Genomic DNA, 7,235 nt, shown 5'->3' on the forward strand with positions numbered 1-7,235 from the left:
GTCACATAAACATACTTGTATACTATTTATACTCATTGAGTTTTGGAAGAATAAAAATGAAAAATAATAAAACTGTCCAATATGTTTATTTGTTAAATATGTTTACTTGACAGTTTTATTATTTTTCATTTTTATTCTTCCAAAACTCAGTGAGTACACATAGTACAGGGAAAATTTGAAATAGAAAAACTCAGTTGAATATCTACAATTTTAGATTATTCTTTGGGTCATAATTTTGTTCATTTTTATTCAAGAAAATACAAGTCCTTGTTTGTGGGGCTCAGCATCACGCTATGTTACACTGTTGGCACCGTCTTCTCATGTATGACAATCGAGGCCCAAGCAGGAAACAGTTGTTTATAAAATTGGGTAACTGAAAAATGAAATTAACGAAGGGAGTGGTGCCAAGTTCTGTGGGCAGATAGCAGGAAATGTCCATGTGATCCGGAGCCCAGTGGCAGCAAATATCAATTCCGTGGAGAATGCTGTCATTTTCTGTGAGTGAGGGCTGCTTCCAGGAAAACCGCAGACAGGAACAGCTTCATTTTTTATAAACTTCATACTAATATTTTGCTTTTAGAGTCATTCCTTAGAAAGTAAATTGGACAAAGAACCCAAATAATTTTGTTAGAATGTTGAATCCATTCAGGCATTTCCCAAAGAACCTGGAGAAAACTGGCTTCATAATGGATTGAGTTCGAAGTTACATCACTAGATCATTTTAAAGCCAATCCTAAGGCCGTTGTATCGTCAGTTTTGGAACCCTAAGCTTACTTATAAGTTCAGAAAATTGCAAGTCATATTCCAGTCTTCTGGAATTCAGGCATATTTTTGCTTTCTGCATTCAGGTATATTTTTATTAGTACATTTAAGACAAAAATCTAATGTTTTGTCTTAAAGCAATACAAATGAGGACTGACTTGAAAGTATGCATTTGAATCTTGAGTCCCTTTCTGTTTCCCTCCCGGTATATTTTTTCCTGTGGTGTCTGCTTTACAACACAGGGTGCACAGCACACTCAGGGCCCCATCGTAACACCCACTCCTGTGAGCTTCTCTTCCCCCTCCACGGGAAGGGTTCAGGCACAGACCTTCAAAGTAATCATTTCCTCAAAAATATTCGCGTCAGCCCCACCACCCACTTGATGAAAGCCGTCATAGCAGTGAGTAACATCGGGGCATAACACTGCGTCCTCCGGAAGGCCAAGCACCTGCCAGGTGCTAGCACACATCATAAAAGGGCCGATGGCGACATAAATAAATGCCTCTCAGTGGCAGAGCCGAAAAACCTGAAATGCACTTCTGAAGTGAAATGGCCACTTCTGCAAAGAGCGGAAAGGTAGCTGGTAAATGCAGTAGGAATACAGGTGCAAAGCGTGGTGAAAGACTCGCCCAGGGCTTTCCTCGATTTCTCGCAGGGCATCCACATCACCAGCTTCTCCCTGCTCTCCTCCCCAACCCGAAAGTAACATCTTTCATGCAGAGAAAATGAGGGGAGGCAAATTGAGATTGATAAGTGAATGACGATCCTTAGGACCATGACTTTAGGCCTAAAAATAAGGAAGGCCAAGATTTTCTTCCGTCCCGTCCTAACACCTTGGTGTACGGGATCCTTGACTTTCCTGCTTGTGGATGGATAGCATTTGGTTCCTTCTGGCCAGCAGTGAACACTTTCTCTGTAGCATTAATGATCAATTGACAGAAGGGTTCCACAGAGGATGTGTCCTTTAGATCACAGAGATCGGAGAGCGCAAGAGAGGAGGCAAGATGTCTCCCCCAACAAGAAGACACCGATGGCAGATCCTTAAGGTTGGATGTATCCGCATAAAGTTAAACCTTCGGACCTAGGCGCCCCACGCAGGCCCAGGCCCACATGGTGACTGCTGCCTCAGCCTCCAGAGCTTCCCAGGCTCCAAAGAATTCAGTCAAGGGTCCCATTAGCAGTGCATGGAGGCAGCTTATGCTATTTATGGTCAACACCAGCTTACGTTTGCTCTGTACCTATGCCTGTGGCAAAATAGGATGTAGGAAAACTTTTGATTTGATTTAATCAGAGTTGATGAGCAACTAACCAAAGCATAGTTAAGATCATCCCAACATCATCCACTCAGACCCCCGCCAGAGGCCCATCGTGTTGATTTTCCAAGTTCTCCCTGGGACATGGGCTCTGGGGAGCAGGAGGCCTCATGGGAAAATTTCCGTTTTTAGGTGAGCCTTCTGAATAGTAGGAGATGAGCAGATTCAAAGTCACAAAGATGTTAATCTCCAAATACCATGAGTTTATTATACCACTGACAAGGAATCCGTCTCTCGTGACTAATGTTGATGGCTTTTGCTGAAGTAATTCAAGTTGATCTTTAGAGTCTAGTGTAATCCATTATTTTTTAATGGAAAAGGGTCTCATTAAATATTTATTCACTGCCTTGTGCAGCAGTGAGTCTCAGAGGCACTGACGACTCCTGCCTGCTGACCAATGGCTTTTCCACATGTGTCATTAACACGGCCGTTATGTCACCAAAAATAACACACGGTCAAACTAGTGCCTCAGGGAAAGCTGGGGACACTCAGTATCATTGAATTCCCCCAAGTTTAATGAAGGCAGAGATTAATATCATGCACAGAAAAGTGGAAAGAAATTCAAAACAAGTTGGACAGGGACAGTTCCGGCTTCAGTCAATGTTCTAGAACTTGGTTCTACTGTTTCTAGGACTTATTTTGTTCTAGCTTAAAGATGACATCAAATATTAGTCAACCAATATTTGGGATATAAACAGAGTGTCTCAAGCTTCACCAGCTAATGGGTGTGAACATGTTGTTTTATGTTTTCAATTATGTTAATATTTCAAATATTACTTTTCCTGAGTTTCTTTCTATTTGATTAAAATCCAGTCATTTTCTGGGATTATATTCAGAATTGACTCCCACGAGTATCCTTGCTGGATGGGCCTGGCTGCCTCCCCACTGTAGCTGCCGTTCTCAGGGAAAACATGAAGTCCATCAACTCATATTTTCTGAGTCCTCACACTGGTCCCTAATGTTCCCGCCACATCATCATCATCAAGTCCAAGATTTACCTTTATTTATCTCTTCACTGTGACAATCGGGAAGCCACTTTCTAAGTCAGGTGGGAGTGGGTGGCTCTGTCTTCTATTTATATTCATTCCAAGAGAAACCCAGACCTAAGCCCTAAATAGTTAAAAGGTGAAAACAAAGCAAGCGTATATATACACAACTCACTTTGCACTTAACATTGTCGAGGCAAAGAAGGAGGACTGGCCCACGCACTCAGTTATCTATTACACACAGAATCTCCCATTCCCGTGGAATCTCCAGGGCATGATGTTGCATCACAACCAATTGAGACACCTAATCCCTTTAGAATTTTCTGCAAGCAATCCTTTACTGCAAGCTACACTTGGGAGGGCTCCGTTCCTGACCATCAGGGGTGCATTTATTGCTGTGAACATCAATGATGGCCCAAATCCCAATTCTATTTTTATTTTTTTTGGTGGGAATCAGATAGTAATGTGATTAAATATGTGGGAGAGAGCTTGGGTGAGGCTTTGGGGTCCTCATCCAAACCCCAAGTCAGGTGCAGGAAACAGTGAGCCTTAACACATGGAGAATCAGCATCTGATAGGCCCCACATGACTTCTGTGGTACCACGCTGAGCTTTTATTTTTCTTGCTGTTATTAAGGTACAACACCTACTTTTTTGTAGTTTATAGTTTAAGAAAAGTATTTCATTGCGTGTGACTGTTGTCTAAGACTTTGAATCAGTATTATTAAAAAAGTGACTTAGTACCAGTGAAAGGTAACTTAATTGTCTTGGGAAGCTGAGAAAAGAACAGAGGTGAAATAAATATGCAAAATATGCCCTCTTTGGGGTGCACAAGGAAACCAAAGAATGCCATGACATACTTTCTATATAAAGGTTTCAAAGTAGTTCAAATACAGACAAGTGGTGTGAGAACTGAGTAGTCAATAGCGGGGTGCTCTCCTGTGGGACTCCGGAACAAGCTAGTAACCCAGGGTCCTCCCTAAGCAGTGGGTCCCATTGCTGGGCTCATCTTGGCACTCACACAGGGGCAACAGCTTGTTAGCATTAAGCCTAGCAGAAAATATCCCAGAAAAATGTTGTTGTCAATATGTTTGGTATATTAGGTTGGGTAGCAATGTCAAATAATTGCATTGCATGAATTATATCAAGTAATTAGAGGACATTAAATAAAACTACATAATGTAGGTCAACTCTGATGGGAATTAGGTGATTTTTTTGCTTCCCTTTATGAGTAGTTGCTGTATCAGTTCGTGCTAGCCTGACTTGGTGTAAAGTTCTGTCTCTAATCTCCAACTTGCTGATCCAAACTAAAACTTGCGAAGGCTGCAGAGCCAGCTCTGCTGACATCATACCTCCTGGGAGAGATGAGGGGAAAATTGTTTTCATTGTTTCTTCCTTAACAGATATGTAAGGCAAAGACAATTAAAACACCTCCCAGGAGGAGCCAAAGGATGTTGTTCATGAAATCGTTCTCAAGATGACCTCTCAGCCATAGGTGAAACCCAGCATGCACACCCCACGAACTGTAATACCAACACGAAGTGATGACCTCTCAGCCACAGGTGAAACCCAGTATGCACACCCCATGAACTCTAATACCAACAGGAAGTGATGACCTCTCAGCCACAGGTGAAACCCAGCATGCACACCCCACGAACTCTAATACCAACAGGAAGTGATGACCTCTCAGCCACAGGTGAAATCCAGCATGCGCACCCCACGAACTGTAATACCAACAGGAAGTGATGACCTCTCAGCCACAGGTGAAACCCAGCATGTACATTCCATGAACTCTAATACCAAGAGGAAGTGATGACCTCTCAGCCACAGGCGAAACCCAGCATGCACACCCCATGAACTCTAATACCAACAAGAAGTGATGACCTCTCAGCCACAGGTGGAACTCAGCATGCACACCCCACGAACACTAATACCAACAGGAAGTGATGACCTCCCAGCCATAGGTGAAGCCCAGCATGTACATTCCACAAACACTAATACCAACAGGAAGTGATGACCTCTCAGCCACAGGTGAAACCCAGTATGCACACCCCATGAACTCTAATACCAACAGGAAGTATGTTCTGAGTTCCCTTCTTCCATGGTTGTTTAAGCACAGACTCATATACCAATAAATCATTTCCTTAAAGTCTGTTTCTGAAGTGATCTATTATTGTGATTCTACTCCATAACTTCATTAAAACTATGCAAAATATTCCTTGTTAGATTTAGGTCACAGGTATCCCAATTATACGAAAACATTCTCACTAAAATTTCTGGTATCCATTTTTCTAGTTAAATAGCCTTCATTTCACCAAATTACTCCAATGTTGACTGTATGTAGCAATTACGTTTGTGTTGTATATTCAAACATATATATTACCTCATGGTAGCAATTACCCATTTCTTTTTAGAGCTCATAGTTCTTTGTTCTTCACCTATTTCAAGATTATTCCTCATTCTTCACTTCAAGTAGTTAATTCACTTTTCTTAGAAACCAGTGAGTACTGAAGATACTGTTTTTCATGCTTACAACCATTCCACATCTACTTGGAGCTCTACTTGTAAAGTTTAATTAATTCTTTAATCCTGCTGCTGCTTTTGTTTCACGAGCTAGTATCTTAAACGGTTTTTAAATGGGTGTAAATGTACTCTGCTTTGCTGACATGCTTAAGTACCTCTTCTCGGCTGCTCTATGTGCTACTGACAAATTGAAGACATTATTAGACGAGAAAAAGTAAATAATCATACTTTTCCTGAGAAATCCAAACACATTTTAACATAGCTCTAAAATGTTCATACATTTTGTGTGGAGAAACTATAGGAAAAACGATATACATAATTTATGGGTAAAATATTTGTGTGACGAGACGGTAAGGCATGTTTTCAAAAGGCAGAATTTTTTTCTTCAGTCCAGGTTTTTGTTGTTGTTGTCTTAGGTAAACCTCACACCGTTTTCCCATTACATGTGAAGATAACCTAGTGGTTTCCCGAGGGATGGGGCTGGGGCTTCTGCGGCTGTAGTCAGGACATAGAAGGTGGAGATTTCAGGCATGTGACGCGTGAACCCAGCCAGAGTCAACCTGTGTCTGTGCCCTCTCCGCAAGAGTCCCTACAGCCACCATCCAAACTACAGCTTCCAGTGGCTGCATGGCCAACCCTGCAGACATCATATCTCTAGGGAAGAGACCAGGGGAACGTTAGGGGATCCTTCTAAACAAGGGCTTAACTCAACTTCTGTGGTTTTTAGCCATATAATTTACTCTTTTTCTCCCTTTGCTCCCTGCAAGTCCCCGCTTTTATTCAGAAGTCCCCTCTCCAAGGAGCTTGCAAAACTCTCTCTTCATCTCAGTCACCACGGAACAACGTGATTCTGTTTATTTATTTATTTATTTATTTTATTTTTGTGTGTGTGTGACAGAGTCTCACTCTGTCTCCCAGGCTGGAGTGCAGTGGTATGATCTTGGCTCACCACAACCTCTGCCTCCCAGGTTCAGGTGATTTTCCTGCCTCAGCCTCCCAAGTAGGTGGGATTACAGGCATGTGTCACCACGCCTGGCTAATTTTTGTATTTTTAGTAGAGATGGGGTTTCACCATGCTGGCCAAGCTGTTCTCCAACTCCTGACCTCGTGATCTGCCTGCCTCTGCCTCCCAAAGTGTTGGGATTACAGGCGTAAGCCACCGCGCCTGGCCGGTGATTCCATTCTTATGCCTGACGCCTTCTGTCTCAGGAGCACTCCCACATCCGGTGCTCCTTGCCTTGACAGAAAGAAACAACCCATTCCTAGATTCTGCTCACCTTGGCTGATAAAGAATGAGTGAAGTCATCTGAACAAGAGGAACTTAAGATGTTAGTTACATATTTTTGAAGTCAATGAATTCCTTAAATAAGAACAGCTCTTCCCAGTTGTAGAAGGCAGTAGGTTGGATTCTCTGAGTTTTTTTAAACATTTCATTTTACACAGTGCTCCTTCACTGGCGTGAAGTCTGTCAGAAATAACAGAGATGATGATAGATTTCTGTTGACATATGTTGATTGGATTGTTGTGTGTAAAAAGCTGGAAGGAAATGCACCGTCTAAATATTTTTAGTTAAAAGCATTCGTGGTTTTTGCAGTGTTGTTGTGGTAAAAACAGCAGGCAAATGTAAAAATAAAATGGTGACAATTTGACAA

At 42.0% G+C, this 7,235-nt stretch overlaps 1 long non-coding RNA gene across 1 annotated transcript in view; it reads left to right on the forward strand.

Moving 5' to 3' along the window:
- The window catches only part of LOC129491808 (uncharacterized), a 146,954-nt gene extending 141,742 nt beyond the window's left edge, over positions 1 to 5,212 (forward strand). Inside the window, exon 3 of the long non-coding RNA XR_010113790.1 lies at positions 4,464 to 5,212. This is a non-coding gene — a long non-coding RNA (uncharacterized lncRNA). The remainder of the gene's footprint in view (positions 1 to 4,463) is intronic.
- Positions 5,213 to 7,235: the final 2,023 nt, after the last annotated feature.

This window comes from Symphalangus syndactylus, chromosome 10, assembly GCF_028878055.3.
Source record: "Symphalangus syndactylus isolate Jambi chromosome 10, NHGRI_mSymSyn1-v2.1_pri, whole genome shotgun sequence".
In the NCBI taxonomy this organism is placed as follows: Eukaryota; Metazoa; Chordata; class Mammalia; order Primates; family Hylobatidae; genus Symphalangus; species Symphalangus syndactylus.